This window comes from Zootoca vivipara, chromosome 4, assembly GCF_963506605.1.
Source record: "Zootoca vivipara chromosome 4, rZooViv1.1, whole genome shotgun sequence".
Taxonomy (NCBI): Eukaryota; Metazoa; Chordata; class Lepidosauria; order Squamata; family Lacertidae; genus Zootoca; species Zootoca vivipara.
In genome coordinates, this window is record NC_083279.1 from 15625599 (window position 1) to 15639341 (window position 13743).

Below are 13743 nucleotides of genomic sequence, written 5' to 3' on the forward strand. Positions count from 1 at the left end.
AAGATATTCAAAAAATAATAATGCTTAACTTAAACTTTCATATTTCCTTCGTTAGTGAGAACAACACTATTTCCTCACACATGCTAATTCATAACCAATCCCCCCCTCTTTTTTGCACAGCACGATGTTCCTGGTGCAACTTTAAGTACAATGCTTATGCCTGCTTCCCTTTATGCACCTAATTTTGCAGCATGCAAGTCACAACAGGAGACTGAGAACAAGCCTCTTCCAACTGAGCTCTAAATGTTCTGCGAGGCTCCTTCTTAGGTTGGACAGGAGAAAAGGAATATTTCCTAGAAGACAGACCTTTGAACTAAAATCCCACAGAACAAGGGAGCCACCTGCTACAGAAACTCTGTGTAGAAGGGATGGGGAAGGAGAAAACCGAGAAGAATGACTACAAAGAATATGGAAAGACACGACTGTAAATAATGAAGAAGCTGCAAGAGTTCTGACTTCTTCCTTTTTTTAAAAGAAAAAGAATCTCTTGGAAACAAGCACATAATAAAAGAACTGCTCCTTCAAAAGAGCTGCTGCTTCAAAATACAATGCAAACTAAATTTCAGACAGGGTAAAAATAGTTTTTCAGACTTGGGCGGGAGAGGGTTGGTGGTGCAGAAGAAATCAGGATCAGGAAATCCTCAGGCCAGGCAAAAAGCAAAGATAATTAAAAAAAGATGTGAATAAAGCTAAGCTTGCTCTTTCTTCTTCTTTCCTTTGGTCTTTTTAAAATTGTCCTTTGGGGGAAAATGTGCATGGGACAGTCCTAACCTGGGCTATTCTTGAGTCAAGTTCCACAGAGCTTTCTGAAGCAGCAAAACATGGTCTAAAGTTTATTCTTGCACTGTGTGTGTGTGTGTATGTGTGTGTGTTGATGCTGCTCAATGGGAAGCTTCTTTCATTTTACACACATGCACACACACAGACCATGTTTGAGGAACACACTTTCTGCAAATTCTAATAAAAACTGAACTGAGCTGCAACCCCAAGGACCAATGAATGGGCAGATCAGAACTTAGTTCACCCTTCTCCAGCAGTGTTTTTGTTGTAATGTGTATTTTTAAAAACCTGTAAAAATGCACATTTCAGGATAAAATATATTCAGAAATATGTAATTAGTGAGAAAATATAATTGAAATTTTGTATTTAAATATGGGCAGATTTTTCTTTTAAAAAAACAAACAAACAACAATAAATTCACAGGTTATTGTGGAAATGGGACAGGACATATTTTTATTTGATTTTTACCAATGAAAATTACATACTATACCAAATACATATCCATAAAATGAGATTTCTCTGAATCTCACAACTTCTGCCCATCCCCTCCATGGGTCCTATTGTCAACCTTTCCAACTGCATATTATTTCAGAGTCTATATTTTGCCTCTATCCATATTGTCCATAATATTTGTTTCATTACAGTGGTCTCCTAAATAAATTATAAACTTTCCCCATTCTTTCTTGAATTTCTTGTCTTCTTGGTCTCTGAGTTTCCCGGTCAGTTTTGCCATTTCAGCATAGTCTAACAGCTTAGTTTGTCATTCCTCTCTGGTAGGTCAAATTGTATTGACCAGAAATAGACTGACCCAACTATCCCTGGTGTGAGTGTGTGTGTGTACACACACCTTCCCTCTAAACTAAGGCAAGGACCTTCACTGATGTTATTTTCGAATGTTGTCCTTGCACAGGGGACATGCTAATCTTCTCTGTATCATTAGGATTTTAGCAAATGTGTTGCTAAATCTATATCTATAGGTATACCTATGGAATACTTTCTGGAATAGCACTGTTTCCCCTCCCCATCACCCTGCATTGGCCATTCCCCAAGCAAAAGCAATGGGAGATGCCTCTATCCCTGTTTTTTTTCCACAGGCTGCTGCACCCAAGGCACTCCTGAGATTTCTTCTATTAGCTTCCAAAGGATGTTGCTCCATTGGTTGCTAACAGCTCAATTATTTTCTCAAGCTTTTAATGGTCATTACTATTGGTTGGTTGTATTTGTCTGCCCTGGTGTATTGGCTATTTTATTTTCCCTTGCAATTTTAATGCATTGTTCCCTACAGTGCAGTGCATTGCTTTCTAAAGATAGTACAGTGGTACCTCGGTTTAAGTACACAATTGGTTCCGGAAGTCTGTACTTAACCCGAAGCGTACTTAACCTGAAGCGAACTTTCCCATTGAAAGTAATGGGAAGTGGATTAATACGTTCCAGACGGTCTGTGGAGTACTTAACCTGAAGCGTACTTAACCTGAAGCGAACTTTCCCATTGAAAGTAGTGGAAAGTGGATTAATCTGTTCCAGACGGGTCCGTGGAGTACTCAACCTGAAGCGTACTTAACCCGAGATATGAGTGTAATTGGTTCCGGAAGTCCGTACTTAACCTGAAGCGTACTTAACCTGAAGCGAACTTTCCCATTGAAAGTAATGGAAAGTGGATTAATCCGTTCCAGACAGGTCCGCGGAGTACTTAAACTTAAAATACTCAAACTGAGGCGTACTTAAACCGAGGTATGACTGTATATATTCTATGTATGTGCATATATGGACATACAAATGGCCTTCTAAATACTATGATGATATTGAATGAGGAAGGGGAAACATGATATCATTCCCTTTCTATGTACAGAGTCTTTTGGGCTGTATGAAAGCTGAATGAAAGTAAGACTTAATGTTCCTCATTTGAAATTATGTGTTGGAGGCATTTTGCTAGGAGCAATATCTTCCCAGTAAATAACTACAGTGCATTTCTAGTGTGCATTGAGAACAGCTTGCTCGAGGGAAACCACAGAGAATATAATGATTCTGATCCAAAGCTGTATTTTCCTGCGAGCATCCCCATCAATTGAGAATATATAAGGTACACCTCAGCTGAGATGGCTGTGAACACAAGTTGAATACAACTTGTGATGCTTCCATTATGATCACAATTCCCCGAAGAGATGTATTTTTAACCTATTTAACATCTCTGTCTCCCGCAGTTGACCAAACTGCGGGAGGCAGTGCAAGACAGGAGTGCCTGGCGTGCTATGGTCCATGGGGTCACGAAGAGTCGGACACGACTAAACGACTAAACAACAACAACATCTCTGTACATATGAAATATATAATGCAAACTGGAGCCCAACAAAACGATTTCCTGCTGAAAATTGACTTGAGTTCACTCAGTGATTCCTAGCGATACAGAGTAAAACTGCAGTTAAGAATATAAGGCCTCCTGAGTCAGGCCAGTGTCCCATTTTGTCCGGCATCTTGTTCTCACAATGGCCAACCATATACTTGCAGGAAGCTTGCAAGCAGGACCTGAGTGCCAACTACACTGGCGGTAGAACCTGGTTAGTAGCCACGTTTAGCAGTTCTTTCTAAATACAGTGGTACCTCTACTGTATTCAATGCGTTCCAAACGCACATTCGTAAGTCAAAAAAAAATTGTAAGTCGAATCCCATAGGAATGCATTGGGAGAAAAAAAACGTAAGTCTAAGCAACCCTATCTAAAAATTCGTAAGTAGAAAAAAATCCTATCTAAACTGCATCCAAGATGGCGGACGGAGCTCCGTTCGTAAGTAGAAATATTCGGAAGTAGAGGTACCACTGTATAAGAATTCTGCTGAAAGCTAGAACCTACCGGTAATGTTGAGTTTCCCCCCTTCATTGTAACGTCTAAGAGCTTATGTAATGTCCTGATGATGCTACAATTTGTGTCTCTGACAGTGATGGGGTGGTGTCCAAATGGAAACACACTCCATAGTGACATTTGGACATAGGTAAGTTGAATTAAATGTTGTCGTTCATTCCAGTGCTGAATATTCAGAGGAACATTGAATCTGAACATGGAAGTTCTATCTAGTTAACATGACAAATAGCCACTGACCAACCTATCCTCCAGGAATTAATGTAATCCCTTGATTTATGGCTGCCCTGGGGGAATCATGCATGGGTCTGCCATGTCGATTGTCGTGTAGTTCTGCTCACACATGGAGCCCAAACTAATAAGTACTTCCCCCCATGCTACCTGAAGTAAATTTGAAGACCTTGCAGCCAAGCTTCAATTATTTCCATTTCTTCCAAATTAGTTTTGCCCAAGCTTTGCTAAAAATAGGAACTGGCCCTCAATTGCAACTCTCAAGGAGCATTTAATGGATAAAAGCAGAACTACTCATATTTAGTAAGCACAGCATGCCGCTTTAAAATGCCCTAAAGCAACAGTTATCTAATTTCATTGCTAACCTGACAGTTCTATTTAATACTTTGTCTCCTTGTATGAACTTTAGGAAGCCTATGATTTTGACTCATAAATATTACGTATGCGTTCTTTTTGTGAGAAACACAGACAGAGAGAAAAAAGATAATGAAACATTTTCTATATAAAGTGATATATTACTGCAGAATATCTGCTCCATAATAGGTTTTGCACACAATTACTGATCCATGTTGCTTTTACAAAGAAAAGAAGACGATATTAAGAACAGTGGAGAGATAGATACCTGAAGAAGACTCACAAGTAAAACAAATGGTCATTGATTGAACTATCCTTCATGAATACAGTGTTCTACTCTTCACCCAACCACAGAAATATCCCTATGGACACCCATTTTGCCTGCTAAAAATAAGTTGGTTTCCTTATGGACAGTTCTCATCCTTTTATTAATGATGGTTCAAAAGGGATAAATGGCTTAAATGTGTATTGCTAACAGGGGTTTTCCACAGTAGTTTTATAAGGGACTCTAAGCTCCTAAATTGGTTAATGATTAGCAATAGATTTTTCTTTGCTGAGAGTGAACCTTAGATCAGGTGATTAAGGTATTGAGGTGCAAATTTGCCATCTTGGGAGGGTGGTGACCAGTTCTTGGTTCCTCTCAAACTCTGTGGAGTGAGGATGTAAATGAAGCTCTCCAAATAAACCGCCTAAGGCCGGAAACAGGCTGTGGGGAGAGACAGACCTCCGCTTCTAGGTCTGCTTGGATCATTTCATATTTTCTAAGATGCTGAACCTGCAGTGGGCAGCACAAGACACTGTATGAGTATTTTGGATGTATCATTTGATATTTCCATTTTGTTTTGAAGAAAGTTATGCAAGTAAAATTTTGAAGAATAGCTTGGAGGTCTGGACAGTGTTTAATTCCAAAAGAAACAGGTTTTTTTTTTAATGCACCCAGTTGTTTCAAACTGTGCAATATCAATACCTGTGATACAATATGTGTATATTTTGTTACACCTGCCAAATAGACCTGCATTGTTAAGAGAATGACCCCTCCTCCTCCACAACAGTACGTCTCAAGGACTGGTGTTTGTGTTGGTGCCAATTAGACACATGCAAATGCTGCCCAGGATTATCTGGGAGGAGAAGGAGAAGCAATGTTGACAAGTATTTTGTCACGCAAAGCCTGCAGAAACAAACACCCTCAGTGGAGCTTTCGGTTTTTGCATTGCTTGATCCTTATCAGTAAAGCTGGCTTAATAACTTCATTTTCTAGAACAGCAATGCCTGATAACTGCACCTTCTTGACCAGGTGTAGGCAACCTCAGGCCCGTGGGCCGGATGCGGCCCAATCACCTTTTCACTCCGGCCCACGGACGGCCTGAAGATCAGCGTGTTTTTACATGATTAGAATGTGTCCTTTTCTTTAAAATGCATCTCTGGGTTATTTGTGGGGCCTGCCTAGTGTTTTTACATGAGTAGAATGTGTGCTTTTATTTAAAACACATCTCTGGGTTATTTGTGGGGCATAGGAATGTTAGCATTAAGCCAACCCCGGGGGCAGTTGTTCATTCCCCCCCCAAATATAGTCTGGCCCACCACATGGTCTGAGGGACGGTGGCCCATGGCTGAAAAAGGTTGCTGACCCCTGTTCTGGACTGAGCAGTAGTGCTCAGAACTGGCAGTCTAGCCTCACACTGTCTGCAAGTCAGCAGACCTTTATTTATTGCATCAGAGAAAGGGGTGAAGATGGCTCCTTACTGGGTCCCTGACACTGGAAGAAGATTGGCAGAAATAAGCAAGCACAGCAGTAGCGAGAAAAGTTTGAGGCACCTGGCGTCTTCAAAGTGTGTCAACAATTTGATGGGCATTTCTTGTAAGGCTTTAAATGTTAATGCGGACGAGCTGGGGGGGGGGGGAGAGAGACATCCAAAACAAAACGGCAGCTTCAAATAATACAAGCAGCTTTTTTCTTCCTTCTCCTTATCCCCTTGATACTTGTGAGTTGCAAGCAGCAAAAACCAGGAAACATTACAGAATGAACATTACAGAATGAAGAGTGGGAAAGAAAAACATCATCTGCTTTTGCCCTTGCTGGGGTTTTCGTTGAACAGGTTGAAGATCACCTCAATCAGGAATTTGTGGGTCGGTGTTTCATAGGGGCGGTTGCGTCAACTGCAGCTTCCCCTCCCAGAAAACCCAGGCCCATGGCATGCAGGGGCAGCGATAAAAGTCTTGCAGAGAGGTATTGACGAAGTGGGCAGAACTCCAACTTTTCCCTGCTGGCAGATGGGCTCTAGGGGATGTAACACCAGCTGGCATGGAATAGAGCAATCCTGCTAGGGTAAAAAGGCAGAGGCAGTGAGCTGTGAACAACATCCCAGCGAGCCACCTGGCAGTTCTCTAGAGAGCCCTCTTTCATCACTTGGTATATTTTATTTCCCTGCAGATCACAATCTTTCTGAAGAACTGTGCTTTGTGAATCCCCAGAAGCAACAACAGGGGATCCGACAATGTAAATTGGAATAATCTTTGGAAGCTAACGTTTCTAGCATGGATATCCTTCCCTTCTTTGACTGACACCACTGTAAAAGCAAAAACAAAAAACAACCCATGCATATTCTCTCCCAAATTATGCCACACTGTAGATGCTCAAAAAGTGGAAGGTTCACAAAGCAATACTTGCCTAATTGATAGGCATCGGACTGCATTTAAATCTTAGGTTTGTGTTTTTTTGTGAGTACTACACTTGGGCAAAAAAAATAAAAAAAAATAAAAAAAATGAAAGGCATCAATACAGGATGGGAGACACATGGCTTGAGAGCAGTACATGTGAAAAGGATCTAGGAGTCTTGGTAGACCACAAACTTGACATGAGTCAACAGTGTGATGTAGCAGCTAAAAAAGCCAATGCAATTCTGGGCTGCATCAATAGGAGTATAGCATCTAGATCAAGGGAAGTAATAGTACCACTGTATTCCGCTCTGGTCAGACCTCACCTGGAGTACTGTGTTCAGTTCTGGGCACCACAGTTCAAGAAGGATACTGACAAGCTGGAACATGTCCAGAAGAGGGCAACCAAAATGGTCAAAGGCCTGGAAATGATGCCTTATGAGGAACAGCTTAGGGAGCTGGGTATGTTTAGCCTGGAGAAGAGAAGGTTAAGGGGTGATGTGAGGGCACTAGGAGAAGGGGACGACAGAGGACGAGATGGTTGGACAGTGTTTTCGAGGTTACCAACATGAGTTTGATCAAACTGCGGGAGGCAGTGCAGGACAGGAGTGCCTGGCGTGCTATGGTCCATGGGGTCACAAAGAGTCAGACATGACTGAACGACTAAACAACAACATGATAGCCATGTTCAAATATATAAAAGGAAGTCAAATAGAGGAGGGAGAAAGGTTTTCTGCTGCTCCAGAGAAGTGGACACGGAACAATGGATTCAAACTACAAGAAAGAAGATTCCACCTAAACATTAGGAAGAACTTCCTGACAGTAAGAGCTGTTCGGCAGTGGAATTTGCTACCAAGGAGTGTGGTGGAGTCTCCTTCTTTGGAGGTCTTTAAGCAGAGGCTTGACAGGCATATGTCAAGAATGCTTTGATGGTGTTTCCTGCTCGGCAGGGGGTTGGACTGGATGGCCCTTGTGGTCTCTTCCAACTCTATGATTCTATGAAGGTTTTGTTTCCATTAGCTTGCATTCCAAGCTGTATATAAGTCCAAGGTAGCTTGGTTCACTTTAAATCGCAAAATAGATTTCTCCTCCATCTCTACTGCAAACTCGCTACAAAGTAAGAAACTGCAACCCTAAACAAACTTATTCCGGTAATAAGTCCCTCTAACACTTGGGGACTTCCCCCCAAATGAATATAAATAGAATTCTACTGTTCATTTCTTATCCCTTGATTACCCCAAACGTGACTCTCAGTCAAATAATCTCTGAGTCTTCTCTATCGAAAAGAGACTCTGTGTCTTGTGTGCAGGTGTGGGTGAATACATGCAATGTGTGTTCTTGCTGATATGAAAAATATGTCTCTGGTGATTAAACTGTGATGGCTTTATGCACCAGACAGGTAATGAAGATGCATGTGTAAACTAGTTCCTAGTGACAGTCTCTAAAATCTCCTTCTTTCTTTCTGAAACACACCCTGCATTTGGCAGCGTCCCAGGACCCATTTTAGTTTAGGTATGAGCAGAGCTCTGTGATTCTACTCTGCAATATTTTTGCAGAGAGACCTAGCGGCATCTGTGTGTGGCTGGGTTGGAACATGCAAAGTGGGGTGCACTACTTAGTCCCTCAATCTCAATCTCTGGCATGGCTTGGGTGGAATTTTAATCTTATCCGGCATACCTGGGACATGCAAAAGAGCTTCCCACACTGTTCTGTAGATGCCCCTAAGCCTCAAACATGACCAGCACGTGGTGGAAAGTTTGGGTGGAATTTGGGAGTGTCCTTAATTAAGCTCAGTAGGGTATTGACATTGCCAGCAAATAATTGCTCTGTTCCTTGTTCAGTGTCAGGTACAAGGGCCAAAAAATACTTGGGCAACACTGATACTGTTATCATAATATTTCCTTAATACCAAATTGGGTGTTCCCCTTCCTAACATTGTCCCAACACCAGGGATTCAAGGCCACAATTCTGGATGAAGGATGGTATACAAATGTAATTAATAATAATAAGATTTGGGGGGGGGCAGATAAGTGGTAAAGCGGGGAGGGGATGCTTCAAATCCTTGCAATATATATTTTGCAGAACAGGGAGCAGTTCATGCATCAATTCAGAATGAAGTGATACATTGAAGTATCTAGCGATGTAGGGAAAACACCAGCAATCAGAAATGCAGAAGAACATGACATTGGGTGTGTGAGACCAGAGCTTAGCGGCAAGTATGTGTTTTGCATACAGAAGGTGCCTGGCCTTTTCACTTAAAAGGTTACGACAACAGCAGTTGGGATTAAAAAGCATGAAAACCTGGACAGTTTCTGCCAGTCAGAGAAGGCAGTACTGGGCTAGATGAGAAAAATATGCTGACATGGTATAACAAAACTTCCCAGGACAGCCCCCCCCCCATCGCACAACAGACGAATGCCAACAATAGAGGAATTTTCAGCCTGGTAGCATAATGTGATAATGTGGGAATTTGCCAGCAAAAAAGCCTCCTATTTTCTCAAGCTCATGAGCTTGGAAGTGTGAGAGTTTTGCACTATGTAACAATGCAAACATCAGGGGCAGTTTAGGAGATGGGCTATGACAATCATTCTTTGTACGATGATTCACAGGCTCTTTGGAAACATTATTAGGAGTTCTGTTTCCCAGTAGGAATGGGAAAACTGTCGATTTCATCTTCTCTCAGTTTCTCCTTTTTCCTACCTTAAGTTCAGTTCTCCACATTTCCTCATCAGTTGGTGTTGTTGTTGTTTTCAAATCCTTTTGTAAATTCATCAGCATTTTAGTGCAAATTTCTCCTAATGTATTGTCATCATCACCTTCTTGTATAGTAGGTATGCACATTTTTGCAAAGCAAGTTTCCTCAATATAATGCATGCCATTTTCACTAATGTATGCAAATTTCTAGGCACATTGTACCCAAGTATATGGATTTTTGTACACACTGCATGGCTGGAAAACTGCATTGCAAAATTCAGAGAAGTGTGAATTTTAATGAATGTGTTTTGGTTCACATTTTGTTTTGGAAAGTGCAACTTAAATGTAGACTTCATTGATTTTCTTCTCCACCCTTATTTCCTCAGCAGGGAAATTCATTGTGAAATACTTCCTCTGTCCCTTTTACATTCTTCTTTCAGAGCCTGCACATCTTGGGACAATGGTGGCGGTTGTGGAGCTTACCCTCTCCTGAGGCTGGTTTTAATGCTGCTCCTTTATCCAATCATATAAGAATGATGCAAATTGTAAGAGACTGAAAAGGTCACCTCTGCATTGTCTCCTATTTATGTTAGCCCAGTGAGCAGTAAACCTGAGGCAAAGTACACAGAAGCTCGTATCTCTGGCAAAACAGCAAGTAACCTTAGCAAATGAGCCACCAAACATCCTAACAGTCTGTTCTGGAAATAGTGACCACATACAGGATTGCTGCTCAATGTCACTGTGTAGTTTACAGTTAGCTCCCTCTCATAGCTGCCAAGTCTCCCATATTCCCCGGGAAACCCCCGTTTTTCCAGCTGTCCCCAGCCGAAAAAAATGGATTTTTTTTTGTTTCCCCCCGGTTTATTTTGGCGCGGTGGCCATTTTGGAACTGGGCGGAGCATGCTCAGAAGCGACTTTTGATGCTGCTTTGCCCAGTTCCAAAATGGCTGCAGTGTGACTTCTGGTGCGGCGGCCATTTTGGAACAGGGCAGAGCAGCATCAAAAGTTGCTTCCGAGCATGCTCCGCCCAGTTCCAAAATGGCGGCAGTGCTACTTCCGGTCTGCTACTTCCGGCCCGGTCCCTTATTTCTCAGGCCGGAACTTGGCAGGTATGCTCCCTCTTGCAATTTCCACTTCAGAATTATTCCTGCCCCTCACCTCACCTCAGCTCCAGTTTCAGCTGTCTACTTTTTATTGGGAATTCTGTACCAACATGGCAGATCTCAAAACAGGCTAAAAGAACTCCTGTTATATTACAGAACTTGGTTAAAGGCCAGATTAAGTCAGAAACTAATAACATGAAACCATGCAATAAATCTGTACTATGATAAATCAATATTCTGTTACTTTGCTTCATTTGATCTAGTTTAGGATGTTTCTGGGATTTAGTTTTCTGCCCCAAATTCCCAAGCCATAAACTAAACTAAATAAACGTATCTAGGGTATATTTTACCAGTATTATACCATGTTTAGTTAAGAAAGTATTTTGGTTCAGACCCCGCCAGTTCCCTGTCCAGTTCTCGGCACCATGGTTTAAGAATAATATTGACAAGCTGGAATGTGTGCAGAGGAGGGCAACCAAGGTGATCTTGAAACCAAGCAGCCTGGAGAAGACAAGACTGGGAGGTGGGATGATAGCTAACTTCAAATATTTGAAGGGCTGTCACATGGAAGACAGACCAAGTTTTTCCCCGCAGCTCCGGAGAGAAATACCCAAACCAATGGATCGAAATTACAAGAAATGAATTCTCTTTCAGAGTTATACAATCAGTAAATTTTAAGTCCACTTTCCATAATTTTCCCCATTTGTATCTTCCATTTCTATATTATGTCCTAAATCTTGTGCCCATTTAATCATTACACATTTAACCTCTTCATCTTTAGTTTCCCATTCTAGCAGTAAATTATACATCTTCTTCAATATTTTAGTATTATCATCTATGATTTCTCTTTGAAATCTAGATAGAGTATAGCTAAATCCTTTGTTTTTATCTCTTTTTTAAAAAAATACCTCATTTATTTGGAAATTCTGCAACCAGTCATTAACATATTCTCGAATCTCTTCGAAATATTTCAATTTTAATTTCCCTTCTGTTTCTATTAAGAGATCTCTATATGTAAGCCATTTTTCTTTATTATTATTTTTTTAATTGACATTGCTTCTGTTGGTGACAACTACCACAGGGTCTTTTGTTCTAATCAATCTCTTTATCTTTCACAAACTTTTAAAAGTGATCTCCTGATTATATGATTGTAAAATCCTTTATGCACTTTGACTTTAAAGGTAAAGGTAAAGGGACCCCTGACCATTAGGTCCAGTTGTAACTGACTCTGGGGTTGTGCGCTCATCTCGCATTATTGGCCGACGGAGCCGGCGTACAGCTTCCAGGTCATGTGGCCAGCATGACGAAGCCGCTTCTGGCGAACCAGAGCAGCACACGGAAACACCGTTTACCTTCCCGCTGTAGCGGTCCCTATTTATCTACTTGCATTTGACGTGCTTTTGAACTGCTAGGTTGGCAGGAGCTGGGACTGAGCAACAGGAGCTCGCCCCGTCGCAGGGATTCGAACCGCCGACCTTCTGATCAGCAAGCCCTAGTCTCTGTGGTTTAACCCACAGCGCCACCTGCGTCCCTGCCTTTATCATACCACAAATACACATGTCATCCAGATCTCCTATTTCTTATTAGGTATTATAGGGCAGGAACTGCCAAAAGAGTAGAAGAAGCTATTCATGTATGCTACGACAGCGACTAGGACTCTGCTAGCCCCCAAATGGAAAAATGACAAGATACCAATGAAAGAAGAATGGCAAGCTAAATTCATGGAATATGCAGAAATGGCGAAACTTATGGAAAGACTTAGAGAAAAAGATAACAGAGACTTTTTTAAAAAGATTGGGAATCGTTCATGTTGTATTTACAGAAATATTGTAATGAAATGGACTCACTAGCAGGGTTTGAGTAAACACTTACAATTAAGAAAACATGAGTAAAGGTTAAGAAACAACAATATGATAATCAATTAAATGTGAGATGTAACTTGAAGAAAATTTGGTATAAAAAAGAATATAAGAGCATTTAGCTAAATATATATATGAAAAATAATTGACACAAATTAAGTAGAAGCAGCAAATAGTTAAAGAAGCAGAAGGGGAAGTTGGGGGAAGTCACAGCATGAGAGGAGTTTTGTTTTGCTTTTTTGTGTTTTCTTTCATGTAATAAATGTGTTGTATATTAAAGTGTAAATTTAATTTTAAAAAATTATTTAAAAACAACAACAAACAAATTACAAGAAAGGAGACTCCAACTAAACATTAGGAAAACTTTCTGACATTAAGAGCTGTTTGACAGTGGAATGGACTAAATCAGAAGGTGATTGACTCTCCTTCACTGAAGGTTTGTAAACAGAGGTTGGGTAGCCATTTGTAAGGGATTCTTTAGCTATGATTCCTGCAATGTAGAGGGTTAGAATAGATTATCCTCAGGATCCTTTGCTGTTGGACTTTTGCGCCAACACAGAGTGTGCACAGCGACTGGGGCATAGAAACAAAAGGCTGTCCGCAACATCTTTGCTTAGTTTTATTTCAAAAACGTAACAGTCAAACGGTGCAAGCCATCGCTCGTCACCAACAGCTTACAAGAGATTTGAACACAATATAATGCAGTTTCAATTAACCAATTATCCTATCACATCCCTTTCTGCACCCGGTGCAGAATGCAACTTCCTTTCTAATTAGGCAAAAAGTTGAGAGACCACAGGTGTGCAGCGAAGTAGGTCAAACTGCAAACATACACCTGTGAGCTTCAGTTAACCAACCCCGTTGCTGTGTACATCACTGACCACTTGAAAATAAAGAGAAACCAACATTTACAACTCTGCAGTTCTATGTTTCTGTGTTTTGATGGATGGGTATATTTTGTTCTGGATGAGAACTATTAGGATGCTCCTATTAAGAGACAGAACGGGCTGGCAGGATGGGAGGAAGCTAGGATCCAGGAAAGCCTGAATCATTTCCTGACTTCTTAGGGGGCGAGGCAGGGTTCTCATTCTGCAACTTGCTGAGGAGGAGCCTTGCTGGAAGACTGTGCAAACTGCTTCACTCCATAAAATCCATTTTCATGTTTTGCCTTTGTAGAACCAGAAAGGTATAAAGAGGCTCAAAAATACTCATGTC

General features: G+C 41.1%; 1 non-coding gene across 1 annotated transcript; it reads right to left on the reverse strand.

The window, feature by feature from the left end:
* Positions 1-1645: 1645 nt before the first annotated feature.
* Positions 1646-1748, reverse strand: LOC118085811 (U6 spliceosomal RNA). Its single transcript, XR_004692687.1, has one exon. It is a non-coding gene; the product is annotated as a U6 spliceosomal RNA (small nuclear RNA).
* Between the last annotated feature and the right edge of the window lie 11995 nt (positions 1749-13743).